Genomic DNA, 23,812 nt, shown 5'->3' with positions numbered 1-23,812 from the left:
AATACATCCCGAGTGAGGAGGTAAGTTCTGGTACCAAGTGCAAGGGTGAGGCTCTCATCTGAGCACTGTAGGGGCCTTGTTTCCGCACCTAGGAAATGAAAGGACTGGATCAGAGAGCACACACTCCCACAAATGCTTCCTAGTTTACTAAGCACTGTCCAGTCAGGATCCACATGATGGTTACAAAGACCTGGGAAACACAGCAGGTGTCTCTCATCTCCACCCACACCTAAGAGAAATAAGGCTTGGAGAGCTTGTCACCTTCCCTGTTTGTACATAACTACTGGGTGCCAGGAGCATGACAGGAATCTAGAGGGAGCCCCTGGCTGCAAACCATTTGCTCTTTTTTCAGTTCCAGGCTGCTGCCACTCCAGGTGATTTCTAAGGTCTTCCACACAGAAAGACAGAAGACAGAGTAGGATGAGGGACAAGGGAAGGAGGAGAAGGTAAAGAAGAGGAATTCAAACCTATGGCTTTGTGTATGTACATATCTTTCTACCTCTTCTTACTAAGACAATTCATGATAAATCCTCCTTATTTCATCACTGGCAGTTAAAAAGAAAATAACTTACAGTGATCATAGTTAGACTCACAGTACTGTGTGCAAATTATATATATGCCAGAGAAGTTTGAATAATCCAGAAATCATGGCATGGAGAAATCTCCATAATCCCCCTCATGGAGAGGGGGAATCATGATTTTCCCTCTCTCCTGGAGAAAATCACATGGGCAGGGTCCTGTCCCCCTCCGCCTTTGCAACCTCATAGAAACTTGCCCACGGTCCTGCCAAATCAGAAACTGGCTAATGTGAGGGAACTCTCTTAACATAGGGAGAGAGCAACTTTTCTCTGCTGGGATGGATTGTGTACAATGTGAACAATACAGCACATAGCAGCTCTTAAATCACTTATATTTCTTTTTATGATGCCATTGCAAATTAGCTATTTTTTGCATTTGTAATTAGAGGTAAGAACAGATGGGAGTCCATAGTTCAGGGAGATAAATTTGCAAGTATGCCATGGCTGCTCAGTCTCCCTTCTGTAAGTCAACTAAATGCCTCCCAGGATGCTAAGGCACCAGGACCTAGGCCCGGCCACCCCCATTAATTTTTTCCCCATTTTGGGACTCTCGCTTGCCAATTAGAACTCCTTCCCAATGACTGAGGGAAAGCCTCAAAAGTAGAAACTACATTTCTCACAAGTCCCTTCAGTCCTCAACTTTATTTGGAATATATCACAAGAGCTCTACCCATCACAGATAAAACCCTGGGCATGTGTGGGAAAGTTACAGGCGTGTTCAACAAGAAGCACTGCACAGAGAAGTAAGGATTGCTAATCATCCACATCTCATTTTGCCTGGAAAACAAATTCCAAGGAAATAATGGCAGATGGATCCTTAGTGCTGAGCATGGTGTCTGCCATGTGGGAGGTGCTTAATAAATACTTGGTAAAGGATGTTTGGCTGGAAAGATAAAATGCACAGAGGCTGAAAGGTAATTTTGTTGTACAAGGTTCTTCCTGGAGAATCCAATCAGCCCAGGGATCTTCCATCTTTGGGCTTTGAGTGCTGCCTCCAGATCTGGGAGCCAGGCCCCACTGCCCCCAGCTGGGCTGGATGATGGGGCACCTCTTTGCTTTCCCAGGATATCTCCTCTTCTCTGAGAGCACGTCCAGCTGCAACCAAGAAATTGGAAGGCCTCAGAAAATGAAAGGTAAACTTTCCAAAGGGCTCAGCTCCTTTTCCAACCCTGCAGGAAGTGGTTTATGTGGGGGATATTAGATAGCAGTTTGGCCCAGTTAACACATCTCTCCCACCACAAATCACCCTGTTGCATTCTCCAATGACATTGGCCAAACAAACTCTGGGATTGCAAGGCGCTGCCTTTTGCTGAAATGTAAAACGAGGGTGGGGAAACTGGATATGGGACATCGGCCTGAGAATCAGGAACTGATCTGAAATCCACTTGGAGTCCTGCTTCTGTTCTCTCTGCCGTGAAAATACAATTTTGGTTACATAGCATGTGGATAATACCACATGGCCCTCCCTTACAGTCGTCCCTGACCAACTGGAATGAGCCTGCAAAGAGCTGCTGACAGCCTACAGCTGAAGAAAGACATTCTCACTGCCAGTGGGGAGCAGATGTGTGCTGAAGTCTTAGATGGGTTATGGCACCTAAGGTTCTCTTCGCAAACTAAAACTGGATGTTTGTTATCACTTGGAGGAAACAGAGAAAGAATATTACACAAAATGAGGTTCTAAGAAAGAATAAACCAGGCCCAGGAATTGGTTTAAACTTCTTAAGAGCATGTGCCATGATAACCAGAGTAACAAGGACAAAACTCAGATGTACCACTTGTCGTTTAATATTTCTTTTGGAATGACCCATCTTCTTTCAGGTAATGCTTGGTGGGGCAGATCCCCCCCTACACACACTGCCCCCCACCTCACGTCTCCCCAAGACAGCATCTGGGAAGTCACTGATCTGCAGAGACCCTGGGCCCCATGAGGAGGCCAGTGACAGAGAACTGTGGGCATCTGGCCTATTTTGTACCCAGTGAGGCCGTACTATGCTGGCACCGTGGTCCAGCCATTTGTCTCTGGGCACAGATCCATGTGTTCTCTGGACTTCTGTTCTAACCCCAGGTAGTCGGTCCACTGACCCTTGTATCAGAAACCCTCGGTACGGAAAGGAAACCAACAATGATACTGTTCAGAATGGACATCGTGATCTTCTGGGATTGAACACTGTACCAAGATGGGTTTTATCTTTGTCTCCAGAATTGTCTGATTATTTAAGATTAAACATACCAACATCCTATAGATATTAAAGCCAAAGGGGGGCACATGGCCTTGACTGGTGTGGCTCAGTTGGTTGGGTATCATCCCACAAAATGAAGGATCACAGGTTTGATTCTTGGTCAGCACACATGCCTATGCTGTGGGTTCAACCCGTGGTCAGGGCACATACAAGAGATAACCGATGGATGATCAGTGTTTCTGATTCACATCGACGTTTCACTCCCTCTCTTTCTCTCACCATTCCCCCCTCCCTCCCTCCTTTCTCCTCTCTCTAAAAATAAAGAAAAACTTTTTTAGAAAGGTGCTTATAACTTATAGAGAGTGTAAAGGGTGCCTAGAATCACTGTAAATGGTTATAATACTAACATTTTGAATGTTTGGGAGGGTATGCAAGTCAGGTGGTCACATTCCAGGGACTGTTCTAAGCATTGACATACATCATTCACTTAATTGTCTCTATAATCCCGTGAGGGTGCAACAATTACCTCCCCCTTAGAGATGGAACCTGTGGCTGGAAAGGTGGATAACTTGCCAAGCCCAGGGTTACCAGGATAATCGGCTACAGGGCCTTGACTCCAGCCCATAGGAGTATGTGGTCAGGAGTCACCCACTGTCCCCTCCAGGGGCAGAGAGAACTCACAGAGGTGCGGGGTGACCAGGGCCTGGGAGGACCGGGGGAGACCCCGGCCCACAGGATGGCTGAGACTTTCTAGACCCAGGAGACATCCCAGTCTCCTAGCTAAGCACATACCTGTCTCCGTCCCTGTCCCCCTGCCATGCCACAGCATATGGTCCACAAAAGCACTATATTCCTGTGTCTCCGGAGCCCCTGCCCCCACAAAAGCCACTCCCTTCCCTCCCCTTCACCTGTTCCCTTCTCTAGTCCTCCCCATCCTCCCTCCCTCTCATCCTTCCACCTGTCACCAGTTTTCTCAATCCCTTACCTCTTCGTTGAACCTTATTCTCACCCTCCGTTCTGGGGGCGGACAGGCTTCTCTCCGTCGGGGCCATTAATCAACAGACAAAGGCCCCCACCAGGACCAGTTCCAGGGCCTCCTCCCCCACAACCCCCAGAGCCTCCAAGCAGAGGAGCCAGCAGCTTGCTCCTGGCTCAGAAGCCAGCGAGTCTGAGGTGCTGGCGCCCCCTAGTGGGCCAAGTCCCACAAACACAATCATCTTAACCACAGGGCAAGATAAATGTCTTTAGTTAGGAGGAACAAGGTTGAAAAAATCATGGTTGTGTCCTAATAATACAAAAAAAACAAACAAACAACAAAACAAAACAAAAACAAAAAAACAACATAGAAACCTGTTCTGCTCCCTCACCTCTGAAAATATTTTTCTAAGAAGGTAGATAGAGGGAAAAAAGTCGTTAAGCAAAGAACCACTGCACATTGCCTGTGGCACTGTGAGCTTGCTGGTTTACACTTGAATGTGAGTTCAAGTATATGTAAGTTCAAAAGCAATGAGTGTAAGTTCTGGAGCATTAATGCTCTTTGGGAGGGTGTGCAAGTCAGGTGGTCAGCATTTGCTGTACACACTGTGTCTCTACAGTCACCCTCCCCAGGCAGTAAAGCTACAGACCCTACACTTAGGAAGAAAATTTCTGTTGTGAGCATAACACCCTCCTTCTGAAGGGCCTCAGTGTGTCGGGCTACACAGATGCTCTCGGAGGCCCTGAAGGAGTCCCAGCCGCAGATCAGGCTCCCTCCACGGCTGAAGACCCCGTTGTCTTTAAATGGCAGATTGTTCCAGATGAAAACCTCTCCTGTACAGCTGCTTGGGATGAAAGCAGTTTGCTTTAACTTGTAACTTTGAAAGTCAAGTCGTCATAACCTAGAACTCTGGAAAACAACATCATGAAATCTTAAATGCTTGTATGTGGCCCAAGTGATATGTTCCTGCATCGATCTCACATGCAGTCCTATTCAAAGTCAGTTTTAACAGATGTAAGTACACACACGAGCTGGGAGGGCATCTCCATTAATGACCGTCTGCTTGTTCTGGCAGACTGGAGAGGCCTCGCTTCAGCTGCAGGCTCAAGTTCAGGGTAGGTTAGGAACAGTCTGTCCATTTAGACATTTTTAAGGTAACATTAGTAGAGGCTTAAAAATTCCTGACAAATGGAAGGACATAAATATGAGGCCAGTCTGACCGTGCCTTAATAGGCTCACACAGACAGTGATTATTCTTTTGTCTGATTTGATAAATGCTAATTCCTACCTTGTTCAAATTGGTTTGATCTGAGGTCTCTGGGTCTCATAGTGACAACAGAGAAAGTAAGAGCATTTGGGTAACATTTCCCAAGAAAGAACAACAATTCCCACACACGGCCCAGAGGAAGAACCGGCCATCACTGGGGCATGGCAGTGGCAGCTGCTCCCGGCACAGGGAGAAACTGAGGGCAGGAGGCAGGGACTGCGATGACCCGGCACCACCTTTTTCTTGGCAGTTGCTCATCTCATTGACAGAAGGAAGCTCAAGAAGGGGGAAAGACTCTTCCTGGTCAGTTTGGGTACACATGCTACCATGGCTATTCCCAGAAAGATGCATTAAGAATGTTGATGCCAGCACTTATTTTTACATAAAGTTCTTGACACAATTTCATAGAAACCACTATAAAATTCAGACATGGACATATATTTAAAGTGAGGGCCATGGAGGCTCTTTTTCAAGCACATGGGAAAACTGAGAGGAGAGAGGGATTGGATGATTCAAGAATTAAAATACTTCCATCTGCAGTATTGAATCTATTGCTATTCAAGAAGCAACGTGCCGTCCTAGGTCTGGTTGTCTGTCTGCAATGTGTCCTTCGCTGTGGTAGGGTAGTCAGCTATGGGCTGTGCCCATGTTCAAGCAACTCTCCAGAAGACTGGCTACTAGCCACCCAATGTGTTGGCATCATTGTCTAATTATAAACAGTTTAGTAATTACTGACACCATTAACTAAGGCAAAGGAGTTATGCACCCCAAACCACAAGCCACTTTTTTAAAAAAGTAATTCCTAATGTTCCACCCATTAATTACTACTTGGATTAGCTAAACCTGGATATATTCTGGTACAAGAAGCTAAAGTGCATTCGTAGCTCGGTTTAAGGCAAGGCACTTGTCATCACACCAGACAGACAGAGCAGTGGTTCTCCAACCTCAGCGGGCATCAGAGGCGCCTGTATTCTGGTGATAGCTGGGCATTACTCCTGATTTGGTACAGCTGGGGTAATACCTGAGCATCTGCATTTGTAATAAGTTCTCAGGTTGTCGTGACTCTGCTGACTGGAGCCACCCTTCGAGAACCACTGACCTAGAACCTGAAGAAATTGCCCACTTAGTCTAGCTGGGCTCTTTCTTTCCCAACATTCATGTACCAAGAAACACAGCAGATACTAATCACTCCTGAAAAGTTAACTACCATCTTGGCTTATAAATGAAGAAATATGCAGTTTTGACAATTTCTAAATTAAAATCTCTTCATTAATAACCCATGGAATTTCTATTTTAGCTTTCTTCATGCCCTAGAGATATAATCACCAGAAACCAGGAAAAGACTAAAACAATGGCAGCCCTCACCACAATGAGGGCATTCGAGCCAAATAAAGCTACATTCAACTATTTTTTTTCTCTTATTCTGTACACTAAATATATTCAAAGTCAGCAGGTCTCTCAGATGTCTGGGACAAAGAATGAAAGTAAACAGTTATGATCTAAATGCAACAATTCAAAGGCAAGTAAAAAGATTCAGAAGCATATGATAGCTTTATTATACTAAATTGTCCATTTTAGCATAGGATATTTAAATTAAAAAAGAGATAGAATTTCTACCTATCTCTGTATCAGAACAACTCTCTGCTTACTCACTGGCCACCAGATTTGTGGGTTGACAATATGGAATTACATATGATATGGAATTATATGTGTAATTAATGTGCAGTTATCCATGCAGGGTGCAGCTTTAGCTGAGTCCTTGGCATCAGGAAGACCTCCTTAACCATGAGCTCTGCAGCCAAGGTTTTGAAGATTTGATACCCTCAGCAAAGAACTTAGACCCAATCCATGATCATTCAGTGATTTCTTTCTATTGTCATAGTTAATGATGACAACAATATACCAAGGACCACCTCTATGACTGCTTGGGTGGGATTTCTTAATGATTGGATTGTTTTGTTTTGTTTTTAAATGTCAGAATGAACATATCCAAATTCAGTTGTGGGCATATGTTCTCGTGTGTTCTAAAAATTCTGTCATGATATTTCACAGTTAAATTTCATGTTGTTCAACATACTTAACAAATGTCATGTGCTTTATATGCTGTGGCGAGGCTGGGTTTTCACCAATAATGGCCATATTTTCCTTGAGTTTCAAGACTGTATGTGCCATGGTCTAATAAGATTATGAAGTATGGTGTCCCAGCACTTCAGAACTGAGGGGAGGAAGGGCAAAGAAGAAATGTGAGGATCCAAGAGAGGAACGAATGGAGCTTGGCATTCTCACTGAGCACAGACTGGGCGGAAGAACAGGAGGGGCATGAGACCCTACAGATGAAACAACTGCAGACAAGAGCATTCCTTCCCGACATGGAGTGATTATTTGGAAAGTCCAGACTTATGCCTCTTCCCAGTGGGAATTTCCTCAGCGTGAACCTGAAGAACGTGAGCCCATCCCTCAACCATGGCAGCACAGTGCTTGCAGCACTTGATGAAAAGCAGTTGTTACAATGAGATGTTTGTCAGGCACTGGCACTTGAATGCTTCGCAGCGTCACTATTTATAGCTGGTTAGTCATTCAAACGCAGGTAAAAAGATGGATAGTTAGATGTTGTTCATAGGACTCAGAATGATAGCTCTGCTTCCAGAAACCTAAAGCTGTCAAATGTCACATATTTCCTTTTTTATTTATATATTTATATCCTACTTTGTTGACAAATAATTTGAAGAAGCTTTTTAACATGCATGCCACTTTAAAATAAGACAATGTGAATAAAACTCAGGATGAGGGTTAATATTGGTAGAATGGGAAGATGTGACCAGAAGATCTTATGCAATTTCCCAAGGAGATTAAGCCAGAAATTGGGCTCTGTGCTTGTCAGCAAAGAAAAGCAGGAGAAATGCAAAATGTATACTATTCGTAGGGGGAAAAAGCCACAATTCATTAGAAGAAAAGCTTTTCCCAATTCTTGGGTTGAAAGAACTTTCCTGCACATACCTGTGTATGGGAGACGCCCTGGCCGTGTTAGGTGAACATCGTCCTTCCAGGCAAACCCATCAGGGAGAGACGCTGGAGCTGGCGCCCAACGACCTGCGTTGGAGTGTGGTTCTAGTTAGATGATCTCCAGTCAGTCACTTGCCTCTTACAAGTCGTAAAACAGACTCCACGGCCAGCATGAGAATAAAGATGAGGTAAAAGAAGATTACAAAGTACTGTTCAAAGTTAGAGCCGTTTAAAACTATGTTTTCATGGTTTTAACCTTCCTTGCCATGAAGGTCATGCCTGCCCTCTTGCACAGCCTCCTGGGTGTCAGCAGTGTGCGGGCCCACTCTCCATCTCTGGCTTCAGAACCAGCCCACAGCTGATTCATTTGGGGGGCTTGTGCTCAGTAGTCAGTAAGTGTGAGCAGTTCCTAATTTATTACAGCCTTTCTCAAGTTCAATCTCTTGATCAGCAGGTCAGAGATTAATCTGAAAAACCCATTCATATGTTCATTTGTCACAATTTCTACTTTTTTGCCCAGCTCACTGCTCCTGTCCTTTCTCACCCTCCTTTATGGTGCAGCATGACCCACCCATCTCCAAAGCTCTGCACGCACAGCAAAGTTTGAAGCAGAGCACTGACAATGAGCACGATTTCATTACCTGTACTCATTTAAAAAAGTAAAATTGTATTCATTTGTTCCTACAGCCACATAATGATAGTCAATTGTTTACTTTAAAAGGTTCCATATAAGGAAACTTTGTTTTTAATTTGAAATCCTCAAGTACCAAAGATAAATATGCAAATTATGAAAAAAGTGTTACAAAACCAAGGTTTTACCAAATGACCAACAAGCACAGAGGCTCAGGCTTGTAACTGACGTGCAAATGTTACTGGAAGTTGTCTACTTTTACTTTGGTCTTAGCGGTGATGACTGTGTTGCCTAAGATGATCAAATCTCTTCACTCAAACTCAGGTGAGACAAAACAAGAATGGGTCATCCACTTCTTGTTCTGTCATTTTTCATCAGCTCTACTTCCTCTTCTCATGGAACGTGGGCACAGGGCCTCCAGGCGAGAAGGGCTCAATGGCTCAAGTTTGGAAGATACGAAAGTGCATTTCATCCCTGTGGTCAGCATCTGGGACAGAGTGCTGCCCAAGACACCAAGCGTGAGTGACTATATGTGCCACTTTTTTCGTGTATAAAGAGACAAGATATCTTCCATGTAAGAAATCTCTTCTATTTATGACAATATTCATCCCAGATTCCAGTAAGTTTTCTCTTTTCTTGAAGACAAGAAATTAAACAGGAAGTATACTAATACTTCACATATCTGAAAAAATGTTGGTAACTCATATATTAATTTTCTAGATAGGAGAACCTGCCTCTTTAAAATCCCACGCTTAGAAAAAAAATCAGCCACCTTGGATGGCAATCTTTCTAAAATCAATTATACATGTAAATTATTTATCAGAGAATTTTAATTATTTGAGGATATAAAGGTATTATTTCCCCCTCAACCACAATTTTCGGTGGTACCGTATCAAATGAATTTTTCCCTTCTCTTAATGACATCTGAGGCAGAATCCATAATTTCCAATTAATTTCAGCTATAGGAACATAGTCAGCTAAATTCAAAGCTTTTTCTGTCCCCAGTACAGGCTAGGTTTGGGGGCCAAAGGCTTGGGGTCTGAGGTGTGGTTTGCTTGTTCATTCTTCCTCCCATCCTAGGATGTTGGATGTGGAAGAATGGAGAGGACTGCTGGCCCCACTCCTGGGTCTAGCTGCTGTTGGTGGGGAGGCTGAGGAAGGGTAGGGAATTGCCACTGCAGCACTGTGCTAACAGTATTTGATTAGTAGCAGTGATGATAATGAAATGGTTTTCAGGAACTGATGTTTGAATATCTTGCAATAGCATAGCTGGATATTCATCCAAGTGCAAGTAGTTTGGTCTAAAACTGGTCACCTAGTCTGACGTAGTAGATGCCACACGGGTGGTTTAAGTCCTTTCATTGGATGGTGTTCAGCTTCATCCAAGTCCTCTTGGTCACTGAAGACTCCTCAGAACAATTATCTCCCATTAGCTGCTCCAGAAGTCCACAGTTCTGACCATTTCTCAGGATGGAGCACCCCATCATTTGGCTCAGTGGCCTCTTGGGAAGTCCCCAGCTCTTACCCTTTCTCTAGGTTCCATACTCCTTCAAGTGAGTAGGATACTTTTTTCTTCTCTTATGCATCACAGAGAAGTTGGTTGGGATGGAGCTATATCCCACCCAGGTGGCTACCATGGTTCAAAACTTACTGGTGCCAAGAACAGCACTGGACTTCCTCCTTCAGGATGCTCTAGACCAAAACTGGCAACAGCTCCCATGTGCCTGTATGCACCAAACTCCAGAGAATTTGAGTCAAGTATTCTTGAAAATTCTCTCATCACTCATTGCTTGTTAATCTCTCATCACTCCAACTTGTTAAGCCTTCAGCCAGCGATCAGAGACCAGTCTCCCCTTCTTGCAAGCATTCCCATTTCTATAAATAATTATTTTAGAGAAAAGGAGAGAATTAAGTTTAAGAAAGGGAAGACAGTTTGCTTAAATCCTATTGTGGAACACAGTTGATTTCATTAGTGCTTGGACTAAAATAAAAGTCCTCGGGAAAAGAACTAGGATGTTGTTTCACTCTTCCCAGAAGGTTGACTATGAAGAAGAAAAAGAAACACATGGGTTCATGGGACCTTCCAGATTCCCATTGTTTATCACTGTGTGAGCCATGGTTTGCTCTCTCATTGTTTGTGAGCCACACTATCTTAGCCTTACAGAAGACAGCTGCTTATGCATCCTGCCTTACAACACAGGAAAATATTACCTCATGGCCCCTAAAGGACCTCAGCTGGCTTGATTTGTCAGGCATTAGTATGTTAGGATTGATGGAGCATTCCTCAGGGAGGAACTAATTAATATGCAGCATGACTGAAGCTTTTCATTAGTGGTGTGCATGTGTGTGTGTGTGTGTGTGTGTGTGTGTGTGTGTGGTGTATCAAAGACTTTAATTTACATAGTTTGGTCAATGACTAAAATCCAGTTAGAAAGCTGAATAACAGAATTTTCCTTGGAAGGGATGGCCTAACAAACCAGAGCTAATGAAAGCATTTATGGCAACTATTAAATATAAATATCTGTCTCAGCACAGCATGGCACTCAAAAAATGTTGCTGACTGATTATCAAACCACATGGATACTTCAACAGAAAAGGATGTCTTACTTTTGCATATAATAAGTGCTGGAAATATGTTGGTTCCATGAGTAAATATCCACAGTAATGGTGAGTTGAAGTGTTAACCAACTGACTGCCTTTAAAGACTAACTAAATACTGGTTACCCCAGCAACATTTTTCTTTGGGAATCTTATCAGTCTCAGATATCTCATCTGAATGTTCAGTGTTCTTTGTTTATATTTAATGTGATACACCTGCATAAGGTAGGTAGAAATTCAGATGTGATCACATCTCAGGTTTTATTTTTTATCAGAACAGAATAAACAGAACAGTAGGTTCTGCTAAAGTCACATTAAACTTGGACTGTGAGGAGATCGACCACCCAACCATCACACATTAACCTAGACATAAATATGTATGATGAACCAGTAATTTTATGCCAGTAAAAGCATTCTTCATGCAGCAAATCCAATGCCCAGGGCTTAATGAGGCTTTTCCTTCCTGCTCATTCACTTCTTCAACTTTACCTCTCCAAGACCTGTTTCAACTCTCACATCCTCTAGGAAATGGAAGTAAGAAATTCAAAATTAGAAGCTATAATAATCATGGTAATGAAAAAAATTATTCACAACTAGGTAATAATCTCAAAATAATATAGGTCAGGGGCCAGACTTAAAGCTACAACCTGGGGAGAGGCTGAATTTAAGAAACTTCACACTGAATAGAAACTGAAGTGTAACATTACACGAGCATAAGCCTTTGCAGCCTAGCTTACAAAGCTGGTGAAAGTATACCATGTTAGCGCTGTTTGCAAAATCTTAAATAAGAATCAGTCCTATAGGCTCCACAGTTAACAAAAATAGATAAAATATCACATTTGATCCCCTTGTCAAAGCAGTATTAGAGCAGAGTGGCTGAGAATATATGAAATGGCCCTTATTGGTGTAACTCACGTGGTTGGGGTGTCATCCCATAAACTGAAAGGTCACAGGTTCAACTCCCTGTCAGGGCGCATGTCTAGGTTACAGGTTTGTTTCCTAGTCAGGGTGCGAATAAGAAGCCAGTGATGGATGTTTCTCTTTCACATCAATGTTTCTCTCCCTCTCTCTCTGCCTCCCTTCCTCTCTCTCTAAAACCAACAGTATATCCTACAATGAGGATTTTTTTTAAAAGTGAAATGGAGTGAGGCCTCTGGAATATCAAATTGTAACCACTATCAGCGCCATCACTATTGTCTATGGAAACTGTGTCAAATCACTTTCCTCTGTGAACTTGAACTGATTCACCTATGAAAGTGGGACAGGAATCATCCATCTCCTACTAAAGTCATGTACCAATCACTGCCTTGTCACTGGGCAGTTAAATAAGGGCAAGTATGTACAGGGATGGGTATAGTGCCTGGAATTCATGGACTATTAGATGTCATTGGTTCTTATTAATTATCTCACCTAGAGTAGTCCCCACACCTAACCTGCTTGCACTCTCTGCTTGCTTTGCTTCTCTTTCTGTGGATTCCTTCCTTCCAGCTTCACGAATACTCTCTCCATACCTACTTTCAATCTCACTTCTGTAAAACTATGCCTGACTTTCCAGCTTATCCAAAATCAGACTTTCATTCATCAGGATTTACATCTTGACTGCCCACCTCGTGAGAGACATGAAGATCACAATAACATCCTGTCCGTGATTTTATAACCTGTCACAAGCGCTTACTAAATACTTATTTACTTACAATTACATCCTTCAATGAGGTAGCAGTTATAGTATTGAGAATTTTCATCTGATGCCTCTTTAACTCATTATTTAAACATATAAAGTTCTATAAAATTATAAATGAGAAGTAATCAAGAAGCAAGTAGTTTTTTATTCAAGTGAACATTATTTATTTACAAAGGTATAAAAATAGATGATACCCCATGTGGATAATTACTAGATCTACATAAACTTGACTTTCAGAGCAATGATGTGTGATGTTCTGCTTTTTAGTTTGGAATTCAGTCATCCAAAAGTCAGGCAGATCTGGGTAAATATAGAGAAGTGAGGTAAAATGTAATCAAAACAGGCTGTAATGACCTGCTTATTCAGCTAAGATATGCAGTAAAATGGATAATTTTAAATAAAATGTCTGTAAATGTCATTATAACAAAAATGAATATGTTCAATTAAAACACAGGCCTTTAGGGCAATAAAGGAATTAAGAAAGTTGGAATGCATCAATGTATTCAAGACAAAATAGATATATGATCATTTTAGTCATTTCTATTCCACCATGCCCTCCTACTGGGTTGAACTTATTGAAAAACAAAATCTGCCTCTAATAAAACAAGGGAACAAGAATGAGTGAATCTTTCATTTGCAAAGTGAAGCATAAAGAATCTACACTAAAGCTCAGAAAACACAAGCTGTCACTCTGCTTCTGATTCTTTAGATATGTGACAGTGGGGAAAACATCAGCCTTTCTGCACTCATTTGATTGAAATCAAAATGAAGAGTTTGAATCTGATGACTTCTAAGGACCCTCCTACTCTAATATTCAACACAGCACTTGCGTAGTCTTGGAAGGATAAACTCCTGTTGTACTATGTGTTCGAGGTCTTTATTAAACATTATTTCATGAACCTGTAATGGATTAACTACCATCTAGCTTGGTGATGCTGTGTATAGCTTTGAAGGTGGGGTTTCACTTTAAGGGTGATCAAATTCAGAGTCTAAACCATAAAAATCCTGCCATTCACTTGGGATCAAGATGCTTTTCTAGACTAGAAAATGTACTGAACAGCTCAGGGAACTTAGGAAGCTCAAATTGGAGTCTCTTAGCCTTATCTGAGCAAAAGACAGGGTTTGAGACCACTCTTGAACAGTGAGAAATAAGATTGTTTATATGAACATAAACACGGAACTGGGATGAAAATAAGATAAGCAAATTTTCTGCAGGCTATGCTTACCTGCGATTTCTAAATTTAGCTGTTTATATGCTCCATATACATAAATCCCTGTCTTATTCCCCTTAAGTAAAATTCTAGTATATGCCAATTTACTACTGTAGAAAATTTTTCCTTTATTTCCAAAAATTCCAGTTTGCATATAAGCAAACCTTGGACACTCCTATTAAGGAGAATTTTTAAAAGAAGGAACTAGATATAAGGAAGAGAAAAGGAGAGAAAAAAGAAAGAGCAGAAAGTTTTTAGTGCCATTCTAGGAAAACAAATGAACAAATGAAAGTATAGTATTCCTCCCCACAAACATGAAGGTCTGTATTTTTAAAAACTCCTGAGCTGACTTTTGTTTCTGGTCACGACAAAGTAGCAAGTATCAGATTCACCCTCCCAACATAAAAATGACACGACTGGGCAAATATATGAAGCAACTGTTTCCAGGCAGTAGACAACAGCCAGTACAGGGCTGTGATCTTGGGGGAAAGGAAGCAGCACATTCACCCTGGAATCTTCCTGGGGGCACTTTCCAAACCATGGCATAGGAAAACGGAGCCCGGACAGACAGCAGTGGTCTCACTGGGCGGAGGAAACAGCGAATGGGCTCTGTTGTTAAAGTGGCTAGAACTGGGGGAGGACACTGACAGAGAAGGGGCTCCAGAAACCTTGCATTCTCAGATGGTCCTCCGGAGTCTTTGCTGAGGACTAAGCTGTGCAGGTGCGAGATAAGACCCTGGCGGGCAGAGGACAGCCACTGGAGGGTCTGAGCCAAACAGAACCTCCAGAAGCCATGCAGAGCTGGGCGACTTGGAGTTCCAACTAGCCAGAGTGGCGAGAGCTTGCTGAAGACCTTGGGGTCTAGAAAAGCCCCATCTAAAGCAAGGACCACCCAACATCTGCCGTGACAAAGCCTAGAGTGAGGCTGAGCGGGATTAAACTGATCCATCGGTAAATCAATGGAACACCGAAAGTAAACCCAATATTCTTTAAAGAAAAACATCAAAATTTAGCACTAAGTAGCATTTCAAAGTATATATATTTTTTAAAAAATTACCATATGTGATACAAAGCAGGAAAAAGTGACCCATAACCAGGAGAAATGTTAATAGGAACTGCTCCAAAGATGACACATGTTATGTGGAATCACATGGAATTATTAGACAGGACTTTAAGACATATTATAAATTTGTTCAAGGATTTAATAAAACAATGAACTTGAAGAGTTAATAGATGTGGAATTGCAGCCTAGAAAGAAAAACTATAAAAAAGGAACCAACTGGAAGCTATAGATCTGAAAAATAAAACATAAATTACACTGTATCGGTTTAACATCGGATTGCACACGGCCCAAGAACCTGAAGACAAAATAACAGAAACTTCAGAACAGAAGCACAGAGAGGGAGAAAGGAAAGGACTTTGTAAGTTAACATCAACACAGCCTCAGTGCCCTGCGGGACCGCCTCCACTAATCTATGTACACGTAATGGGTCATAGAGGAAGAGGAAAGGGAAAAAATGAGGCAGAAAAAAAATTGAAGATGATGACCATAGTATTTCTGATCTTGCAGAAAAATTTTAACCCAAAGATTCATTCAAGAACCTCAACTAACTTCAAGTAGAATAAACAGTGATAACCACATCTAGGCACATCATAGTCACGATGCTGGAAACCAAGCCTTAAAATTAGCAGGTGGGGGTGGCAGGAGGATCACATTATGTGTAAGAGAATAGAAATGATGGTTGACTTTTCATAAGACACAGTACAAGCCAGAAGTAAATCAGATGACATTTTTAATGTGCTGGTGTGTGCATGTGTGTGCTTGGGGAGAGGTGGAGTTGTCATTCTAGAATTCTATAACTAGTAAAAATATCTCTCTCAAAAATGAAGGTGAAAAAGGAGACTTTTCCAAAATGAAAGTTGAGAGACCATTGCCAGCAGTTCTGCCCCTATAATAAATATTTTAAAATGTCCTTTATGCAGAAGGGAAATACTGTCAGTTGGAAATTCATAGTGATGCGAAGGAATGAAGAATACCAGAAAAGGTAAATATAAAAAACTTTTTTCAGTTTAAATTTTTTTTACTGCTAAATTGACTGTTTAAAGAAAAATAGAGCACTATGTTGTGAGATATACACGGGGTGGGCAAAAGTAAGTTTGCAGTTGTTTGTATGGAAAATAATACAAAAGTTAATAACTAATAATACAAGAATAAACTCACATACCCAGAACTGTAAAGCTATGTTTGCCTGCCCCTGAGGTGTCTGTTTAAGATGTATAACAACAATAGCACAAAGTGACAGGGTGGTAACTGGAAGGATGTAGTTTAATATTTTATATTGGAATTGGTATAGTAGACTGTGATAAATTGAGGCTATATGTGGTCATCACTAGAGCAACCATTAAAAAAATAAAACAAAGTGGTGCAACTTCAAAAGCCAACAGTGGGGCCTCACAGACTGCCATTAAGGTGGCGAATAGTCCTCTACGTGAACCCGAGGTCACCCAGCAGTTGGGCTGGAAGGAAAGATGATGAGCCAGGTGCAAATGTCCTCAGTGAATGTGGGAGAGTGACCTGAAGGTTGACAGATGGCAGGACTGAGGAACAGATCATCGGTACTGTGGACATAAGTAACCCGAGCCTCAAAGTGGGCGTTTGTTTATGGTAGAGAGAGTTGCAGAGGGCACACTGGAAGAGCTTGTGTGGAAAGGAAGCCAGGGAGGAAGGAAATCTGGGCTTAGTGAGATCATATTATGGGAGAGGATGGGTGAATGAAGGAGCCTTCGTTTTCTGTTTGTTTCCTTTTGATTTAACTTTTGCATTGCGTTCCTTAAAAACTGCCATTCCGCCCAGGTTGTGCTAAGAGGGGCCCTGTATATTCTTTTGCTGTTGTTTACAGGAGAACAAGAAGAGGACACTGCAGAGCTTCAGAAGGGTGGGAGACATCCAGAGTGACAGCATTGAGACCCATGTGTTGACTCTGGCTCCCCTTTCCACAGCTCTTCTCTGCCAAAACACTTGGAGGGCTCTGGTCTTCACACGTGGAGGCAAATTCTTCCTTTAATTATTCCATCTCTGCTGTTGTAACATGAGCACCAGCAACATGTCTCCACGTGCTTTGTTATGTCTGTCTATAAACCGTGGCACAGAAGATTTACAATGTACCCCACCCATAGGGAGTCTCATGAAATGCAGTCATTACAAAGATTTTTATGCCATGTGTGAGAATAACATAGAATTAAGATTGCATTTCTCCAGCTTTTCAAAATAATGTGTAGCCCTGACCAGCGTGGCTCAGCTGGTTGGGCAGTCGTACTGCAGAGCCAATGGTCACTGGTTTGATTCCTGGTTGGGGGCACATACCTGGCCTGAGAGTTCAGTCCCCGGTCAGGTCACCTACGAGAGGAAACCAATGGATGCTCCTTCCATTGATGATTTTCTCCCTCCCTTCCCCTCTCTCTAAAAGTAAATGAATAAAATCTTAAAAATAAAACATGTGTAATGAAATCAACACACCACTTTATGATGACTAGTAAAATCTAATTTAAACACAAACTTTAATAATTTATAAAATTGAGAGAAATGTCAAGAACTTACTAAGTTTTTTTTACCCTAGTCAAAATAAATTAAAACTATTTCTTATTCTCTCATGACTTCTTGAAAGTCATAAAAACCAAGATATTACCTATATCAAAAATGCTGTAAATCTATTATAGTTTATGGAGGTGATCCTTGACTCCGTCACTTTGGTAGTATTTCTAAAGTGGCATTACACACAAGAGCTGCTCTCCTCTTTATCAGCTTGGTAACACTCATTTCCCTGTTTTTCTGCTGGAATTTAGAAAGCTTCACTTTTTCTAACCTCACAATAGCATCACAATAATTTTTTTCTGAGTGAGCACTTCCTTTTCAGTTCTGGAGTACACACTGGGTTTTCACGACTTGCTGAAATGAAGGTGGTGTCAAAGGGGTCACAGTTTCCAATGCAGACTTGTCCCTGCAACGAGCTCTGGAAACATCTTGCTTCAGATTGCCTTGGACAAGAAGCTAATCAAACAGGCAAAGGGGAGTCCAGTTATGTGATTATTTCCCAAATCCAATGTTTGGATGCTTTCGTTTTACTTTTAAATGTGGCCAATTCCAAATGCCTCTGAGCTCATGAGCAAAATTAAAACAAATATACACATCGATGCAGAGCAGCAAATACACATGCAGATGTAACACAACTCAATCAGAGTCAGCTGCCTGCATGGCAAAGGGCCTAAAAGAAAGGCTTTGCACAAAGCTTTTGAGGTCGAGAACCCCAAGGCTGTGTAGAATAATTTGGTCTTATTTTCCTTTCCCCACGGTTCTAATTTTTAAGTGTAGGGGATCACTCATTGTCTATAGCTCATTAATCATGGTAGCTTTTCATTATGAAAAGTGCAATCAAAAGATAATACACTGAGGACTTGGCAGAAAGGCTCTATGCTCATCTCTTAAATGTGCCAGCGTACCCCGCACTCTGCCGACTATGATTATGCTTGGCATTAATTGAAGATGCTGAGAGCTATAAGCTTTCCTGAGTTTAGCCACCTGGAGCAGATTAAAATCTGGGTCCTGCTGGTGAGGAAGTCTGAGGGATTGGGAATACAAGGCTGTTTTAATCTTTTCCCAGTCAGGCTGTTTAGAAATATCCATACATCAAATGTTCATGGATCTCATACAATTTCCTTCTCGGGGGAGAATTCGATTACCAGTAACATGAAGTGGGATTAGCTTGTTGTGGCAAGCCATCTGGAGAGAGAAGATTCACCATCCCCTGTAAATATGTTCAGAGATTTACCACCATGATTTTGAAGAAAGTGCTGAAGGTGCCCAAAAGCACAAATGATGTTTCCTTAGAAAGCCTTGTTCAGTTGACCCAATGAAATTCAAATGCGACTGAAGGGAAATCTAGACCTCCTTCTGTGCTGAAATATTCCTCGGTCCCAGGAGGGTGGTATTTGGGTTTTCAGGACTGGCTTAAGTACTTGTAAAGATGGAACAAAGAGCCAGTGGAAACTGTCCTGAAACTGTATTATGTAGATAAACAGGAAGGCTCCTGAAAAGGAAAGTGAGTGGAGAGAGGGACTGAAAGGGAAATTACCATGGGTCAGAATTCAGCTCTCTGGATCGTTCCTGAGTGTCACGTAAGGGCTGACTCCCTCGAAGAACATAGGAACAAATTTAGATTAGTCTCAGAAAGCAGAAGACTCAGAGGAACACAGAAGGCAGAGAGAGCTTTAACATTTTAATGAAAGAAAATAAATTAGCAAAGTCTGGGGACAGAGAAAAGATGGCCCAGGAGATCAAAGGCCAACCCGAAGTTCCCTGGGCCAACCCATGGCACCTGAAATGCTGCCAGACTTCAGAGCAGTAAGTATGTCAGTCCTCTGGAGGGGGAACTAAACCTCAGTGAAAAAGTAAGTGCCAGCCATACCTATTTGGCCAGGAAATCTCTGTGATATGGGGACAGAATTGATAAATTGGTTTTATTAAATATTTACCATCTTCACAATTAAAATTACTAATAAACTAGACACACAGTATCTTCTTTAATTTGTAAGTGAATTATTACAAACAATAGTGAAGCCATTAAAATTAAACAAAATTATTAACTTATCAATTGATTTTGAAAAATATACATAAGCCTTCTAAACTCATTGGTGAGACTAGCACAAGTTTGATATTAAGAAGGCAATGGCACCATGAGAAAGGAAAATTGCAAAGCAAACTCAATTTTGAATATACCTGTGAAACTCCTCAATAAAATATTCCATATTGTCTAAAAATGTGTAAAAATATATATCATGACCATGTTGAGTTGATCTCAAGATTTCAATGATGGCTTAACATCAGTCGACAATCTATTCATGTAAGACAATGTGAGACACTACGTTAACATAGTAAAAGAGAAAAGTCATATGATCATCTCACTGAACACAGGAAAGCCAACAAATAAAATTCAGTACTCATTCATAACAGAAACTTTTAGTGAACTAGGAAGTACAGGGAACATCTACAGCCTGGTAAAGATTACTAAAAACCTACAACAAACATCATGTGTATTGGAGAAATGTTAGAAGCATTTCCTTTAGAGTCAGGAACAGAACAGATGCTTATTATCACTACATCTATTTAATAATTTTTGGAGGTCCAAGCCAGCACAATAAGAAATTAAGATAAAAAGATTGGAAAGAAAGAAAGATGAGGTAACAATAAGATTGTTTTCATCAAAAATTTGAGAAACTCTTCAAGACAAACTGTTGAATATAAGAGAAGAGTTCAGCAAGATCACTGGATAAAATATCAATATACTAAAACTGCATTCAAATAGACATTGAACAAAATAATTAGAAATTAGAATATGTGAACACACAATAGCAACATAAGTTAAAGGTTTCTATGAATAAAGTTAATAAGAGATGGGCAGCTCCTTTATTGATGACATAAAACTAAAACCTAAATAAACTGAATGCTGTTATTCTCTGTGTGTGTGTCTGGAGAATCCTAATATTTTGTTGTTGGTATGTGTGTATTTTAATTTTTGTGTACCTGAACCAGTCAACCTTTTCATCAGTTAATTGGTAATTCCTCTTATTACGTCCATTGTCTGAAATCCTCTCTCTTCCAGAATGGATAAGCGCGACAACATTGTTTATTTTTATGTGTACACACACATATGTGTGTGTGTGTGTATAGCTATATTTAACTCAAAAAAATTATTTTGGTTGAAGTGAGTTATCAATCTAAACATTAGACTCTAAGGTTATTTTTCTCATAGTAATAGTCACTTTTCCCCCCAAACATACACATTGAATAATTTTACATTTTTTTGTTTGTAGTAGATTAAATTTACCTTAGTTTGGAGAACCTTTGTTTTACCTCCTTGGCCTAGTGTTTGGTTAGACCACTTTGATAACTACTGTTCTTTACTAAGGCATTTTCGTGTGTGGCAAGGCCACTTCTGCAGTATCACCATCATTACAAAGAATAGTTTTGGTCTCCAGTCAGTGCACATGCGAGAGGCAACCAATGAATGTATAAATGTGCAGAACAGCAAATCGATGTTTCACCTCTCTTTCTCTCTCTGCCCCTCTCCAAAACCAATAATTCATATATATTTTTTTTTCATATTTATTTTAATTTTTACTTTGTCATATTTTTTAAAGTGACCCATTGGGACTATACATGATATTGCTTAAATCTGTTAATTAACTTGAAAATTATTTTAATCTTTACTACTTCAACTTTCTGGTCAACAGAAGAGCATATATTTCCATTTTTCACCAAAAGTCATAGGATTACAGACTTAAGAGAGTTTAGATGTCATTCAAGTTTTAGTCCTAAGTGACACTGCCCAGCACACAGGCCGTTTTACAGATGATCAACCTGAGGCCCAGAGACAGATGGTCAAACCCAGGTGCCCAAACCTGTATCTGGTTAGAGGAATAGCTGAAAACAAAACCCAGGGCTTATCCCATTATACACTCTTTCTATCTCACCACTTATTCAAGTCTTCATTCACTGCCTTTTACAGTTTAAAACTCCTTTTACAGATGTCAGATATATCCCAGTTGGCTTATTTCTAGGAATTTTTTAGATTGTAGTGGGAAAAAAATGATCATTGATATTGAACTTTGGGCATATGATTTCTTCAGTGGAGAGAAAATGTGCAAAGCTTATTCCATTACATCATACTTTCCTGAATGTTTTTTTTTTTCTCATAAGGAAATTGATTGGCTTTTGAGCTGGTCTTATTTTCTGGGTCAGTCTATCTTATGCATTAAAGGATTTTTATTATGAACAATTGTTTCTTGTTCACTTTTAGTTTGCAGGGAAGTATGTTAGATACACCAAGAGATAAAATTACAGAATCTTTCCTTTTCCAGAGAGTCTTGATATCATATCAGGACACCAGAAATAAAGTGCAACAGAAAATCCAAATAATAGTGGTTTAAAGAAAATACAGATTTGTCTTTTATGTGATGGGAATTCTAAAGGTAGGCTGCCCAGGGCCATTAGGTTGATTCTGCAGTGTCATCAGGCACCCAGGCCCCTTCCTGGCATCTACTGTTTTAATATCAGAGTGTGGGTCCCATTACCACACATCAGAAGATTGCTAGCACTCTAGCCATCACGACTTCCTGGCATAAAGAAAAAGAGGAGCCCTGGCCAGTTAGCTCAGTTGGTTAGGAGTTATCCTGAGGCACCAAGGCTAGGGGACATGCAAAAATCAATCCATGAATGCATAAATAAGTGGAACAAAAAATTGATGTCTCTCTTGCCCCCATTCCCTTCCTCTTTCTCTAGTAATCAATAAATTAAAAAAGTAATTTTTAAAAAGGAAAGAAAGGAAAAGAAGAGGGCCGGTGCTAACTGAGTCAGGTCCTCTGTAATTTTCCTGGAAACCTGGTGACATCTGCTTCTATTATTGCCCAGACTGTGTGAGTGACCAGCACTAACTACAAGGGAGCTCATTGGTGGGTGTTAATACTTTAGCTAGGCACTCTGCTACCCTCAATAAAATAAAACACTTGCGTGTAAATAAAGAGACAAGAATGGATACTGGGCAGGCAACCAGCACTGCCTCCTCCACTCAGTATATGAGGTGGAAAGTATAATATAAAACTGTGTTTTGTTCGGGCTGAGATGATACAGCTAATTAGAGATTAGTGCATGGTCTTAATGGTTAAATTGGATTTAGACAAACAGTGGTGGGCAGAGGGGGCATTTCAAAACCAGGAAGATGAGGCAAGAGTTCTCATAGCAGGTTCAAGGAAGAACAGCATATAGAGGGAGGGAGGTACTCCCTCTATATGTAGAATGTCCTGGAAGTGTGGGGTGCAGAGAAATGCAGGCATGGGTTGGTCATCAGTTCTGCTGACCCATCACTGTCTTCCTAGCTACTTCTTCATAACAATAGCTAACATTTATTAAAACAAACTATGTGCCTGAGGGGTTGCTGCGTTTTTAAATACTTGCCATCTCTTATCCTCATAAAAACCAAATTTTAGGGATAAGGAAACTGAAGCTGAGACAGATTGAATGCTTGACCAAGGGTGCACATCTTTTAAATTGAAGATACCCTGAACTGGGTCCTAGAAAAATGCCGCATGTTAAATTCCTTTCTGAACTTGGTGATTGGGGAGTGAAGATGGCTAGGTTAAACCTCTGCTATTCTTTTATAGTTTCTAAATTTTAAACATTAGAGTACTTTACAAACTCTTCCACTAATTAGCAGTGTGGCCATGGACATGCTGCTTAACTTCCCTGGATCAGAATCAGCTTCTTTATTACTCAGACATCAAACCAGACGGACGCTACAAGGAAGTTAAAAAAAGAAGAGAAAAACACCACAGACACTATCCCTCATGATCATAGAAGGAAAAACTCTAAGCAAAATTTTAATCCAGGAAATACAGTAACATATAAAGTGGATAATAAAACAGATAAAGTAGGGTTTATGACAGGAATCCTAAATTGGTTTAACATTTGAAAATCAATCAATGAAATAAAAAGAGAAAACTATGATTATCTTAACTGCTGCAGGATAAAGCATTTTTCTTTCTTTATGTTGAATTTATTGGGGTGACAATGGTTAATAAAATTATATAGCTTTCAGGTACATGATTATATAATACATCATCTGTATGTTGTAGTGT

General features: G+C 40.8%; 1 long non-coding RNA gene across 1 annotated transcript; it reads right to left on the bottom strand.

Moving 5' to 3' along the window:
* Positions 1 to 1,194: 1,194 nt before the first annotated feature.
* LOC118499690 lies at positions 1,195 to 3,892 on the bottom strand. Its single transcript, XR_004902204.1, has 2 exons — positions 3,744 to 3,892; positions 1,195 to 1,673 (listed from the first exon to the last, which is right to left on the bottom strand). It is a non-coding gene; the product is annotated as an uncharacterized LOC118499690 (long non-coding RNA).
* Positions 3,893 to 23,812: the final 19,920 nt, after the last annotated feature.

Source organism: Phyllostomus discolor, chromosome 1 (assembly GCF_004126475.2).
Source record: "Phyllostomus discolor isolate MPI-MPIP mPhyDis1 chromosome 1, mPhyDis1.pri.v3, whole genome shotgun sequence".
Classification (NCBI taxonomy): domain Eukaryota; kingdom Metazoa; phylum Chordata; class Mammalia; order Chiroptera; family Phyllostomidae; genus Phyllostomus; species Phyllostomus discolor.
The sequence above is the reverse complement of the archived record's forward strand: the minus strand, read 5'-3'. Positions and strand labels throughout refer to the sequence as shown.